The sequence below is a fragment of the Neophocaena asiaeorientalis genome, unplaced genomic scaffold, assembly GCF_003031525.2.
Source record: "Neophocaena asiaeorientalis asiaeorientalis breed wild unplaced genomic scaffold, Neophocaena_asiaeorientalis_V1.1 scaffold417, whole genome shotgun sequence".
NCBI lineage: Eukaryota > Metazoa > Chordata > Mammalia > Artiodactyla > Phocoenidae > Neophocaena > Neophocaena asiaeorientalis.
Window position 1 is genome coordinate 4,718,178 of NW_020175387.1, and position 15,724 is coordinate 4,733,901.

Here is a 15,724-nt window from a genome sequence, read left to right on the forward strand (position 1 = left end):
TTTAACTCTGATATAAATATCTCTAAGAGCATAGAAAGGCAGATAATTATTTTGGGGTTGAGGATATTTTGTGGGCTGGCTTGAAAATGTTGCGATTTTCAACAACATTTTTTTTTTGGAAGGGGACTGATCACATTACATCAATATGCTATACTTGTCTCCCTTACCTTGATTATGATAGCTACCAGCTCCTTAATAATAAAAATAAATGGAACAGATTCTTGTAGGAAACTTTTTTATTTTCTCTACCCAAGGCTCATCAATGAACATTTATAGAAATAATATGTTGAGTGTGAGAAGTTAGAGTAATAATGTTCATATCAAAGTGGAGAAAAAAATCTGTAAATATCTTTTTTAAAGATTTGGTAACTATTAGCCAGACCATTTTAAGTGGCAAGTAGTAAAAAAAATCCAATGCAAATGAAATAAGTTAGTTAAACACAACTAAAAGTCTAAAACTAAAATGTCCCCAAGCACGGCTTGACCGGTGATACTAAACAATTTTTCAGCAGTTTGTTCTACACTCTGTATTGCAGCTTTACTTGCAAGCTAGGTCTCCTCATGGTGGACATAAATGTTTGCTACAACCTGGATTACATAACTTGCTTTTTCAGTACAGGAAGAGGCTGCTTCCCAAAACCAATGAATAAATTGCTTCACTATGATTGGAGCATCCTGAATCAATCATTGCCACCAGGGGATTACCATATACTAAGTAATGTATTAGAGTTACATAAAGCAGTGTCATACACTTCTAGTGCCAAAAGAAATCAATGGTATATGCATTTTTGTTGTTGCGTTTATTGAAAGACATACATATTTGAGTGGTATTAGTGTGACAATTATGGATCCTGGGCCTCACTAATCTACCTCAGATTCTATATTACCAAATTTATCTGTAATTCTCTGGATTCAGTTCTGAAATGTAAATCTTCTACTTGTCCCCCATTCAGTATTATGTTCATTATGAGAATGGAGTGCATGTCAAGGGTAATATGATAATGGCCAGTTGGCTTTATATTTGTCATATGTGATCCCTGTGAGAATAACCTACAAACATCAGTTGTTGATTATCTTTTAGAAATGGCATTTTAACATAGACAACCTTTTGGGAATCCCTTTGAAGACTTCAATTTCTACTGTATGAAGGAAATTGAAATGAACATAATGGAATTAAAAAACCAAGACCCCCAAAACCACACTCTTAATTTTTTTAAATTATGTTTTAACAATAGTCACTTCTTAAAGTTTTGTCATGTTTTCACAAAGTAAGACACTGCATTTATCAGGATCAGTCTCTCTTACTTACCAACACTTTGAAACTTTTAGCAGGTGGACAATTCCTGATAGTAGATTTGAAAGTGAGGGTAAACAGGGTTGTCATAACTAGTCATCAAATCAATCAATAACTCATTCAATCTCTTTTTAACCAAAGTTATATTTTTGTGCCAGTAATAGAAGGAATGTATTATTTCCCCAAAACATATTCTATTTACCGGCCACATTTTGGAAATAAAGTTATTTCATTGATATTCATGCACTTCTAGTATAAATGTTTATATAGTTCAATTAAGAAAGTTTCTAAGTCTGTAAACTGACAAGAGGTATACAATGTATACTTCTTAAAAACTACTAGAAAGTAGTGACTTTCTACAGTTTTTGTGAGAAGGTACCTGGTTCAGAATCCGGCACTAACTCAGTATGCAATAAAATAGACCCTTATTTTGTTGCTATTATAAAGATTGCCTTTCAATTTTATGCTTTTATGGCACAATCAATTTCTACAATTTTATTGAGATACAATTATTATAGAGCACTGTGTAAGTTTAAGGTGTATAGCATAATGATTTGACTTACATATATCATGAAGCAATTACTACAAGTTTAACATCATTATGTCATACAGATCTGTCATCTCATATAGATACGAAAAAAAGAAAAAGAAAATAATATTTTTTCCTTGTGATGAGAAGGATCAATTCTCAACAACTTTCACACATACCAAATATATGGAATGCTTCACAAATTTGCATGTTATCCTCTACAGGGTCATGCTAATCTTCTCTGTATCATATTAATTTCAGTATATATGCTGCCAAAGCTAGCACAATCTATTTTTTTAAATGCCTATTTCAGTAGACCCTCCATGTTTACCAGACAAAGCAATTCTTTTTAAAAAATTCTATATTTCTTTACAGTGAATTAAGTAGTGAGGAAGTGATATTCTGTGGTGTATTTTACTAACCAACAAAAGATGAGAGTCTTTCTGAAATATTTATTTTAAGCCTCAGAATTTAAACATTGGACATTTGCTTCTCTGGATCATTCTCGAGATCAGACAATAAACAGTTTGATTTGACGTATTTCCTTTTTGGTGTTTGCTACATCTGTTATAACATAACAAACAATGGTAGAACTTGATGAGAATTTGGAGGAGGATGTATAAAATAAACTGAATTTTAACTTGAAAGTTATTAATTTTACCTTGGTATTAAAATAGAGGTAACATTTATTATAGTATCTATCGGCCAAGCAGCATATTTCAAATAATGGCTTCATGATCACAATAATATCTTAAGTGGGTTAGGTACATAACCAATGTAATCTCAAGGTCACTGTTTTACTAAAAACTCATCTAGCAATTTAAATGTCCTAACTCTTCAAATTTTTGAAGACTAAATTTAATCACCCATAGAGGCAAAATTTCCCCCCAATAATATTACTTTTGAAGTACTTAACCTTTAACATAGGGTCAGCTGCCTCTTAGCTTAAAGGCTTTATCATATTTCTTTTCAGTGTACTTTATATCTAGCTATTTTCCATTCAAATAAGTGCACTCAGGCAGATATACTGGTTTTCCAGCCTGTAATAGAGATAGTAGTCATCCACTCCTCTTAATTTGCTAACTGAAAAAAGAACTTTCAGGAGTATATTTGACAGATTTTAATACACAAAGGGCTCATATTGACCCCTAAAATAGCAGATGGAGACAGAATGATCTACTAAAGTAGCCACCTTAGTTACAAACTGTATTTTAATTGCCTTCATCAGAGTTATTATTGACTCTAGCTTTAAATAGGATTGCTGGTCAGAGTTGGTAACAAAGTTTTGTTTTTTTTGTTTTTTTTTTTTTTTTCTCTTCTGATTATTTCCTAAGCTATTCAAGGTTTGGAATCCAAACACTCCTACTCAGAGTAAATAGAAAATAAATAAAGTCTAATGAGGACAAAGCCAGGCTCTCCCCCAAAATTATTTTGAATGGTATATTGCTATAGATGTCCTGATTTCCACTTTTAGAAAGTTTTTATAAAGCAAGATTCAAATGTTGTGGTCATTTCTTTTTCTTTTCTTTTAATTTTTTTCTTTTGATACGCGGGCCTCTCACTGTTGTGGCCTCTCCTATTGGGGAGCACAGGCTTCGGACGTGCAGGCTCAGCAGCCATGGCTCACGGGCCTAGCCGCTCCGCGGCATGTGAGATCTTCCCAGACCGGGGCACGAACCCGTGTCCCCTGCATCGGCAGGCAGATGTTCAACCACTGCGCCACCAGGGAAGTCCTGTGGTCATTTCTTAAACTAAATCAGTCATGTAGTCAATAAATATTTATTGAGGAACGACTCTGTGTCAGACACTTTTCTGAGGCAAGCAGTGGACAAGAGAGGCAAAGACTTTCCTTTCTGGAGCTCACATTGTAGAGAGACAGATAAGTGGATTTTAGATCGAGTAGTTAGCAAAATGAGGAAGAAAACAAATATTTTTATTTTACATGATAAGTGTTATTAAAAAGATAAAATACATATTCTGACATACTGAGGGGATACATTTTAGATTTGGTGGTTCAGAAAACCCTTCTCTAGAAGAAATATTAGAGATGTTTTCTGATGAGTACTGTCCGTATGACCAGCTGCAGGTAGAACATTCCAGGCAAAGGGAATAAAAAAATAAAATAAAGTAGCTCATGGGAATATTTATATTTGATCAAAATGTGAACCACGGAGGTTTGATGATTTTTGAAATGTCCTAAAAATATATGAATGTAGTGTTTTAAGGTGGGTTATCTAAGGGATAAAAGAGTTTCCAGTGACTTCAGAAAAAGACGTAGGAGAGCCATCTTGAACCTAATTTTCTTGTTCAATCCCATTGTAACAAAATGTATTAATCCAAGTGTTCAGTTATCACTATCTCTTTCTTCATAGGACAGAAGCTCAATTATTTCAGCTGTCACATTTTAAATGATCCTCTAAAATACTATTACAAACTATTTAAAAATATTTTTTATTTTCTCAACCCACAGTAAGAAACAGTCTTTATCTTGCAACCTAGTAAACACACACACACACACACACACACACACACACACACACAAGAGGCACGTGCACATATAGCTGAAAAATGTTTCACAAAACAATGCTTTCGGTTTCCATGGGTGATGAGCTCTAGTATTTTTTATCATTTCATTTAAAAAATTGCTTCTTGCAACTTACTGAACTGATTTCCTGAGTCACCAATAGGTCTTAATTGAAAGAGTGTTCTAAATGTTATTCAGCAATATGAGCACTCTGATCTATATATTAAAAACAAAAGACAAAGAGCTAGACCAATTACTATAGGCTAATTAAAGTTATTTATACTTTCAGGGAAAAAATTAGCACAGTTCTTCAATATTTTGACAAACACCAAATTCAGAAAAAAACAAAACAGAATTAACTTTTTCTTTGCCCAGCAACATTGTAACTTTGTATTTGCTAGGCAAGCAATGCTTACATTTAATGAAGTAATATAAAGGATTCCCTTACTTGTAAGAGAACTGATTTTCTTTGTCCTGGCCCCAGGTATTAGTCTCATTTAGGATGAGAAAGAAGTATTTAAGAATTTAGCAGGAGTGAACTCTAAAGAGAATTATAGTAAAAGAACAAAAGATATCAGTTCTGAAATTTTATAACAGTGACTCTAACATTTAAAATAAACTTTTAACAGTAATATTAGAAATGTTTACTTAAATTTATTCTCAAATTTTTGACCACCTCAAGTTACAGTGTAACATAATAGAATATGCCAAAAGGAAGTCTCATACAAACAAATTTTGGCTTCAGAGTACATATTGACACAGAAAACACTGGATGTTTTGGAATTTACCCACAACCTACAATAAAAGAGTCAAGTCACATTTGGCATGTATGGCTTTCAACCAACTGAAAGCCAGCCCTTGCGGTTCCTTCCCCTTTTTCAACTCTGACATCTTAGAGCCTTTTTAAAAAAATTGTTACGTTGAGAAAAAATTCTTAAATTGTTACGCATATACTGTAAAATCAAGATTGCATAAATGTGTAACCCAGAAAGTCAAATGAGTTCCACAGGTTTAGGTAGGAAGTACTCAGATATTGTACATAGGCAAACCAGGGGCCTTGCAAGATGTCTTCTAATTTTTAGGGAGTAGTCCAACTCCTGCAATTTTGCTGGCTCCTTTTCTACTCTGGGTTACCCCAGGGTCAAACCACCAACCCTGCTGCAAACATTTACAGACTCTATTGTAGATGTGGAAGGTTATGTGGCAGGGTTTCATCATGAATCCCACAAACTTCCGCATCTACTGACTCCGACCACTTGGCCTACTACATTCACGCTTACAAATTCCTTCCCAGGGCAATTAACACACTCCTGCCTTTGGCTCATGTAGGATAGTTCTACCACATTCAGGCCTCTTGAATGGAAGACACCCCTAGCACCTGGTTTACCTTGAAGTTTCCTGACAACAGAAGGCCTCTCTCCTAAGAAATTCTTAAACACAACACAATATATACGCATGTTTTGAAAGCACCTTATGCCAATCTGAAAAGATGCTTGATTAGCTGTCCCTTCACTTTTCTCCAAGGCAACCTCCGCATTAAGCTCTGGTTGAACTGCAGGCTGCAGATACTTTTGTACTTAGGGAGGAGAAATTTTCAACAAATTCACAAATTTTATCTTGGTGTTTTAAAGAAGAGGTGTCCACATATTTTCATGGTGGACCACACGATCAGAGATCCACATATATAAGCTTTTTTGTTTTGTATGTTTTGTTTCTTAAAACAACTTTACTGAGGTGTAATTTACATAGAATAAACTGCACCAATTTCGAATATACAGTTACATGTGTTTTAACACATTTACACACCTGTGTAACCATCAACATAATCAAGATCATGTTCTAGACACTCATATAAATGAAATCATACAGTGTATACTCTTCTATGTCTAGCCTCTTTCACTCAGCTATTCTTGTTTAGATTCACCCATGTTGTTGTGTTAAACTACTAAGTTTATTCCTTTTCTTCAGCAAGTACTATTCCATTACACTTATATAACACAATTTGTTTACTCATCACCTGCTGATAGACATTTTTGGTTTGTAGATATATAAACTTTGTGGCTCTTCTAAAATTTAGTACACTATGTAGAAACTAGTTCAAATGCATACATTACAGGAAATATATGTTAATTCCATAACAATTCTACCACATAAATTCTGAAAACATCTGAAGGGTTTTTTTTTAATTGTATAACATTAAGATAAGTTAGAAGGAAAACAGACAAGAGGACTTAACTATAGTTATCAAATTCTCCAAAATTTCTTCTCAAATTCTTTATTTCTCAGCAAACAATTCTGAAATTTTTAAAAGTAAGAGATTCCATTTAACTCATTCAGCCATGGCGAATGAGTGCAGGTCTCATATTCTCATGAAATCAGTGCATTTTAAAACTGGAATTCTTACTCCTCCTTGAACAATCTACAATGCCCCTGTTTTTTTCTTCACAGATTATAATTCAGCTTGTTTAAGCATTTTGTTACATGAGCAAGAAAGTATAAAGCCCTTGATGTGAGGAAACAGCTAAGTAAATAACAGTTGGTTTCCAGGAACTAGTCATCTGACATATTTAAATAAACCAAATGCCCATCCTCTGGTTCATCTTAATTCAAATATTGGTAACAGTTAAAAGCACAGTTACCAAAAAAATTCAGAAGCTTTAAAACTTTTCATATTACCTCTTGCAGTGAACCTGACTTGCAAACTTCTCAGCACAGAGTCCATTGACAGAAACTTGCCTTTTGAATTGAATAAAGTTTTAAAAACCCACACTTCTACATTATTTCATTACAGGAGTCTATTTGTGACAAATGAGCTCAATGTTTAGACCAAATATGTCACATTCCTTCTGGCCAAGAAGTTAGATCCTACTAGGAGAAAAATTAATCTAAAAACTGGAGACACTGCAGTCCATATGTTGGGTGATCCTGGCTTCCAGGAGAGAATTAAATCAGAGGAGAGAAACAGGAAGTGATTGGAAATATGAACCCAAAAAGAATCAGGATAAAGGGCGGAAGACCTAAATAGACATTTGTCCAAAGAAGATAAACAGATTGCCAATAAACACATAAAAGGATGCTCAACATCACTAACCATTAGAGAAATGCAAATCAAAACCACAATGAGGTATCACCTCACACCAGTCAGAATTGTCATCATCAAAAACTCTACAAACAATAAATGTTGGAGAGGGTGTGGAGAAAAGGGAATGCTCTTGCACTGTTGGTGGGAATGTAAATTGATACAGCCACTATGGAGAACAATATGGAGGTTACTTAAAAAACTAAAAATAGAACTACCATATGACCCAGCAATCCCACTACTGGGCATATACCCTGAGAAAACCATAATTCAAAGAGTCATGTACCACAATGTTCATTGCAGCACTATTTTCAATAGCAAGACATGAAAGCAACCTAAGTGTCCATTGACAGATGAATGGATAAAGAAGATGTGGCACATATATACAATGGAATATTACTCAGCCATAAAAAGAAACAAAATTGAATTATTTGTAGTGAGGTGGATGGACCTAGAGTCTGTCATACAGAGTGAAGTAAGTCAGAAAGAGAAAAACAAATACTGTATGCTAATGCATATATATGTATATATGGAATCTAAAAAAAAAATGGCTCTGATGAACCCAGGACAGGAATAAAGACACAGACATAGAGAATGGACTTGAGGACACAGGAAGGGGGAAGGGTAAGCTGGGATGAAGTGAGAGAGTGGCATTGACATATATCAACTACCAAATGTAAAATAGATAGCTAGTGGGAAGCAGCCACATAGCACAGGGAGATCAGTTTGGTGCTTTGTGTCCATCTAGAGGGGTGGGATAGGGAGGGTGGGAGGGAGATGAAAGAGGGAGGAGATATGGTGATATATGTATATGTATAGCTGATTCACTTTGTTGTACAGCAGAAACTAACACAACATTGTAAAGCAATTTTACTCCAAAAGATGTTAAAAAAAAAAAAAAAAAGGCATCAGGATAGAAAGAAGGGCAGAGACAAGGAGACCTTCTTCCTCAGGTAGAAGGGAATTAATGTTGATCATATCTTCCCACCTTCAATCACTTTGAGAACTACATAGATACCATCGCCCTGCAATCTTACTCATTCAGAACTTTTATCCAGTTCCATCCCAAACCTAGTTTTATTTAAATCATGGATTTCATTTCAAACTTTACAGCTTTTCAAAGAAAAGGAAATACAGTATATTAAGGACTTCAAGAATCAAGCACATGCTTCTGCTTGCCATGATTCAAAACAAAAATAAATCTGCATGCAAATTATCCATTCTCCTTCCCGTCTTCAAGTTACCCACCAATCTAACAAAAGTGTCTTGCTTTTTTTCATCCCAATTATTTATACATTGTGAGCAAATTGTAGGAGTAGAGAGCCCTGTGACTCACAACCAGATTCTTCCTTCTAGGTTGCTTAATGATTGGCATCTTTGGGCAAAATCATTTTTAGTACTTCCAGTCTATCAAATTTATAAGCATGGAGTCAAGGTTTTTCATCACAAGAGACCTTGTCAAATGTTATTATTATACCCTAATATTCTCATCTAATAACACTGTCTAGAAGAAAGAAAATTTTCCCCACATTGTTATTCTTAGTGAACCCATGCTGGTTTCTAGTTATCATCATTTCCTTTTCTAGATGCATAGCATGACACTAATTTCTCCAGGTCATTTTACAATAAACCCTGAAATCTGAATTCCTTCCAAAAAATTTCCTTTATCTCGTGTCACTCATCAAAAATACATCATTAAAGGAGAATTCCCTATTTGTTTTACTATCTGTGTCTGTACATCTTTTTCTCATTACAATGGAGGGAGTACAGTTCTTACCTTAAAAGCCAACTTTTTCATTCTTGCTTCTAGACCCCATCAACTTCTTTATTACCATGGAATCCAGAGTGGTGAAGCAGAGTAAGATAGGAGAGTGGTGGGAAATAAACTTGGAGAGAGAAGCAGAGGCCAAACCCCAAAAGAGGCATATGTTTTAAGCTTCATAAGAGGACATGTGAAGAATTTAAGCAAATGATGATATAGTCTGATTTTATTTGAATGAGTGAGAAAAGCAAATTCACTTGATTTGGGAATTGCATCTTCCTACACATATGACTTGTTTTCACGAGGTTTCCTGAATGCAGAAGGTTTCAGGAGAAATGTGGAATCCAGGAGACCTACGATGGCCTTTACCAATCCTTGTGCATGAAGCTCAGTCAGTGGGAGTTTTAATATTCATGTCGCAGCCTGCCCCCTCTTTATTTTAAATGTGCTTTGTGTCCTGTAGGATATTGAATATGTGCATTGCTTTCACAGAAAGGGAAACAAATAGCAAACAAACTTAGACTAGAGAAGCTATTCCCAGCATCCTCCTAATGCAACCGTCTGTCTCATCTGACCCCAAGAGAGAATTCTAATAATGTTATCATTTCATTCCCATTTCAGGCACTTTGCATTTTTATATATGCTAAAGAATTCAGCAAGTCATCCAACTGGCATAAGCAATGGGAAAACTTCCTTTAGAGCACAGGTGTACAAGCAAACAAATTCTTTCTGTGCTTGAAAATTGATCCTTCAATATAGCAAACTTCTCAGCAGTGTGCTGGGCTGGCAGGAAGAGGTGCAGGAGTGCACAGCTGTCAGGTAGAGGAAACAGATGTGGTCGCCTCCTCTCACCTTCCAGCAGAGTCGGGAATAGATACTGTCACCCTGAATGGTATTTTCCCAGTCACACTACCAATATGAATTTATTACAAGCAGAGATAAGTCACTCTGTGTGTGTGTTTTTATGACAGAAAAGAAAGAAGAAAGGAAAGAAGGAAAGAAGGAAGGAAGGAAGGAAGGAAGGAAGGAAGGAAGGAAGGAAGGAAGGAAGGAAGGAAAGAAGGAAGGGAGGGAGGAAGGAAGGGAGGGAGGGAGGAAGGAAGGGAGGGAGGGAGGGAGAAAGCAAGGAAGAAAGGAAGGAAATCAAGCAGTGGAGTATTAAACTCTGATGTGAGGTATAAACAGGTGTGATTAGCTGGTTAACTCTGGATGCCTTGGAGAGAAAACCTCATGTCACTGAGGCTATGTTTGGGGCAGTGGGTTGTAAACATTTTTGAAAAGCAAAACAGTGCCAGGAATATATCAGAGTAGCATTAAAGTGAATAGTTAAACATAATGCAGTGGTAAATTTTAGGCTCCAAATTTATCACTGGAACCTGGATATACTAAAAGCCCTAGAATCCTGGAAGGACTCCCTTTGTGACCAGCTCCAGTGGTGGGTAGGCTTTGTTCTGCTACTAAGTCACAAAAGCTATGATTCCAAATTAAGAAATTAAATCATTATCTCCCAAAGCTTACATTTTTCAAATAATGTCAAAACCTGAAGCACAACTAAGTAACATCAAATGGAGTTTAATAAAACAGTTTTGTTTAAGAGGAATAGATTTATTTGGCATCTAAGCCACTTCAACCCACTATTCTTTATAGTATATCTCTGCTTCTTATGAACCTGAAAAAAATCCCACGGTAGACAGACAATCACTTTGATATTGCTACGTCAAGCTTTTTCAACATTTACTGCTTTCTTCAGTCAAATATCAGAGCCACAAAACTGTAACCGGATGCCATGTAACTACTTTGCTTTTCTTTCAAATATTGCTATTACATAGCATAAGCCAAGCAAACAAGCCTGCACAGCTCTCTAGCTTGTATGTTTCGCAGACACCTCTGAGTGCTTCTGTTGTATTCCCTGTATTCCTATGTACTTTCTAAGCGTGGACAATCAAAGGACTGTTTCCACCTCCAGCCTCCATCCCGCCAATTCTTTCAAGCTAAGGCGTCTTTAGGGTTTGATGGTGATAAATTTAAGGCATCCCAAGTTTAATCAACATTCTTCTTTAATCCTTCAGCTAAGGGTCCCACGCGTTAAACACCATTTCAAATCAGGCACGTGTTAGCTCCAAAACTGGTCTTGAAAACTGAATTACAAAGTTTGTTCTGACAACACATCCAAATTAAATTTTACCTTGACAAGAGCTAACATGTCATCATCTTTAAAGCTTCTTCATTGCCTACGTTTCTATCTAAACGTTTGTTGCCGGCGGAAGTAAAATGCCAGCCAAGTCCAGTTTTACCTAATCCCGCAACATTCAGGAAACACAGCTGGTGCATTGTCGTTATGTTTATCCACGTGAATCTTCTATTCTCTCCTTCTCTGGGTTGTTTCTTATGTATTTTTATTTTTTTCATTTAAAGAAGAAATAAATGTTTTAAGGTAAATTTTGGCTAAGCAGTAGTTTTCGGGTGTAAATAGAAATTGTTTCTTTTACAGGTATCGTACATTAAAGTAAATTCTGCTGCATTTGAAAACCCGCCAGCTCTATTTTGTACTGGTATTCAGAATCCTCTCCTTTTTGACCAATATTATATATAAAGTTCCTCTGGGAAGATAATGTGCATGATTGCAGGCTTGCCTTGTTAAAATCCATAGCTTTTTATGCAGTCGTGTTTTCACCTATGAATTATGCATGAAAGAGGATCTCATTACATTTCATTTTCTTTACAGCGGCATCCTCTCTTCTAGACAGACTGGGGTTCCCATCAGCCGAGCTCCCCTCACCCTGCAGCTTGGCTCCATCTTGATGCCTTCATAGCGTTTTAGACAAAATAGGCGTGTTTAACTTGTCACCTCCTGCCTGGTATAAATTATTCACCGGAGCTTTGCACAGATTTGTGAGATAACCAGCCTGGACTCGGGGAAACTTCACAGGCTGTGTATGGGAATCCGACAGATACACGGAAGGCCCTTTCTCTACCAGTTGTCCAAGGCAGAGGAGAAACACTGCCTTGACTCCAAAAAATAGCCTCCTTTTAAAACTTAAAAATGTCTCACTCTCCTTCATAAAATAGAAATTATCTATAAACGTTTGCCACTTAGATGGGTGTGTTTCAGTGTTTTTCTTTTTTCCTCAGAACTAAAGGTCAAGGAACAAAGTGCTGTGGGCTTTTTTTTTTCTTTTCTTTTTCTTTTTTGAAATGAAGCCATTGGTCTTCCATACCTGACAAGATGAATTAAATGTGGAGAAAAGATCACAGAATTTAATCAGCACAGTCATTCAGTGTATGTGGTCAGGAACAATCACTCAAAGAAGCATATGGAAAACTAGGTTAGTATGTTTGTGTGTGTGTGTGTGTGTGTGTGTGTGTGTGTGTGTATTATGAGGATTTTTAACTAAGCCACTATCTCTGTTGTCAAATATAAGAAAATCCAGTTAGAAAAAAAGATTAGTTTTGTCTATGTCAAATTATGCCATTCACTCTACCAGAGTCACATTATGAAAAGGGGTCACATAGAAGTAGCAAAAGAAATAACCCCTGAAGAATCAAAGTTAATAGCAAAAGATGTGATGAACAAATTAGCTTCTTATTTTTCCTATCCAATTAAATATTTCTTGGAATCAATGGAAATTATGCAGATAACTGAGGGCAATTTTCTATCGGGCTAGAAAGGTGAAAGGCACACTGAAGTTTATTTCTAGACTAAAAAGACTTGCTCAACTTTCTTTACTTTTTTCTTGCAAGAATGTGGTCATGGTGACAAAACCTTTCATATCCCAACTGTCATATATTCTTTCCTTCTTAAAATGAAACCCAATGAAACGACTCATAAGCTCGTTGCTATAAGAGTAATGACAGTAAGGCTTATAGTTCTGACAATATGCTTTTGAAATATAACCTCTATGTGTGGAAATTTCTGATATGTGAGTTCATTATAAAAGTTTTACACTTTTAAAGCAAGCATTTTGCTCTTTTATTTCCATTTTCTTCTTAATAATTATAGGTGTAATATATTTTCTAAATATGTGTGTGTGTGTATATATAGGTATACATATAAACTATATTTCTATAGCTTTTGTGTGTATATAACACACACACATGTACACAAACAGCCGTACCCTCAATGCTCAAATATGTCACTGAAAGATGGTGATGTGACGTATGAAGAATATAAGTAATACATCAAAAACCTCTGGTCCAATTACATTGTCAGTTGTTAAACTCTGGGAAGTCATGGGTTTTTGCATGGGTTCCCCTTTTTCCCCTCCTGACTTAAAAGGAATCTTCATCCTGATCATGGAATAGTAATATGGAACAATATGTTTACACCCGCAAAGTAGTATTTATTTAAACAAACACATGTTTTTGTGATAAGTATAGCATTTCTTCCTAACGTTACTGCTATTTGTTCCTGTGGTGGACATGCAGCCATTAATAAGATATAGATTTAATGGGTCTGAACCTCAGTCTGTTGCAATGCAAATACAAGGAAAGGAATTGACATTTGCAGTGGATTGCAGTTTTCTTTGAAAGCTTATCATTTGGCATAGTGATTGGCATTAAAAGAATGCTATTTAACTCTTGGCTGAATGAGTGAGTGACCCATTATTATAGGTGGCTCTATAACACATTGGAAATACAGAGAATATATGAACATGGTTCAATATCAATATAGGTGAGGTTGGGTGGCTCAGGTTCTGATTTTTCATCAACAATTGTTCTGTTGTTTCCCAGGAACAAATACAGATTAAGCTCCTGGGAAAGCATTTGTTATACCCAGTTTGATCTCCAGGAAACTCATCCAGTGAAATGATTTGAATAGGGCAAAAGACATAATTATTGGTATGTAGTCATTTGATTGAGCAGTGGCACCAGACTATTAGTATTAAATACTATCAACTGTAGTCTAGGTTTAACTTTCTTCCAGTTTCTCTGCACTCTTTCTCATTTTGAATGTTATTAAAAATATTGAGAATAATTTAGTGGAAATAAAATTTTATCTAAAGATTAATGTCATATTTGCTTGTTTATGTTTTCTCTTGTGTAAATAGTTGGTTTATATTCTTCGCTGTCCACAAGAGAGTTACTACTTCCTCTGGGGATAAAGTGTATCAGCACCTGTGAGTATGAAGCACATAAGATTCACTACTCTGTATGGCTTTATTTTACTTGTTCTCTGTACCATACTCAGATCTCCTCCCTCTTTGAGAGGTGCAATAAACATGAAGGAAAGTTTGGGTAGAGAAGGCCATTTTTCACTCTTTCACTCTCATGTATTCATATCCTGACAGAAAATCTCCAACAATATGTTTACCTAGGAAGGAGTGCTACAGAAGATTTGGTTGTGTTATTACCTACTGATAATTATATATTATAACAGCGACTTGGAGTAGTAGAAAAAAGAATAGGCATTTTGTATCTACCAGTCATGAACACAATGACATACATTACTGAGTCCATATGCATTTCATCACTGGAGAAGAAAATCCCTTCCAATTATTTCAAGGGTATTTCTGGTTTGTGTGTGTTGCATTTTAGCTTATAACTAAAAGTTTTTTTCTTTTACACTGTAGTCTTTAATATCTGCCTTCTACCCCAAATATATTATTTCTATTCCTGATACAACAATATGTATATTCGGAAATTTAGGCTGCAAGAAAAAAACAAATCAAAAAGAACATTCTATCTAATATTTGGTAGTCTAGAAATAGAACTAACTAAAGGAATGATTTATCAATTACAGGGCAAAGTAAAATAATACGGTTTACATAATAAAAGTATACATTGCATATACCCTGTGCTTTTGTTTGGGTAAAATATGAGATATGACATGACTATACTCTTATCTTGATTAATTCCAAAATTCCTCTCTCACTTATGCCAGTGCCTCACCCTCTTTTCTAATCACATTGACACATGAACTTTTTTGTTCCCACCAAGTGAGTTATTTGCAATGGCAATATTAATTTATTTGAGCAGAATTGAATCAAGCTGCTTTCAAAAAAAGATATAGTAATGGGGTCAGAGTACATATTATTTCAAGAAAATATTGTGTATATTTGAGGTGACAAAGGCCTACCTGGACTCAAATAAGACCAGACTGATTTGGAAGTAATAAGAGGTGATGACATGGATTTAACTATGCTGTATGTACATGGGGAATAGGATATAAGCTTTCCACTAGTTGAGAGTTTGATATATCATGAAAATTGACTTAAAGCATAATTATCAATAATTATAGATTATTTAACAGATACTCAGCTGAACCCTAGAGGAAAAGTTTCATAGACAGATAAGAAGTTATGGGTAATGTTGCAAATATAAAGACTTAAAAAAAAAGAAGCCGACTTGTAACTTGCCAGTTCTGGTGATCACAAAAGACTAAGTCAAAAAAAATTGCCTTTAGTTACAGCAAGAGAGAATTTCTATTGAATGGATGTATTTCTCCCTTCTCTGAACTCTACCAGTACATATTCCCTGAATCAATCATATGAGAATAAATCGAATATCACTTTATGACATCACTATTGCTTTATTAA

At 35.3% G+C, this 15,724-nt stretch overlaps 1 non-coding gene across 1 annotated transcript; it reads right to left on the reverse strand.

Annotated features, from left to right (window-relative positions):
- Window positions 1–2,003: 2,003 nt before the first annotated feature.
- LOC112413723 (U6 spliceosomal RNA) lies at window positions 2,004–2,108 on the reverse strand. The gene has a single exon (XR_003006025.1). It is a non-coding gene; the product is annotated as a U6 spliceosomal RNA (small nuclear RNA).
- Between the last annotated feature and the right edge of the window lie 13,616 nt (window positions 2,109–15,724).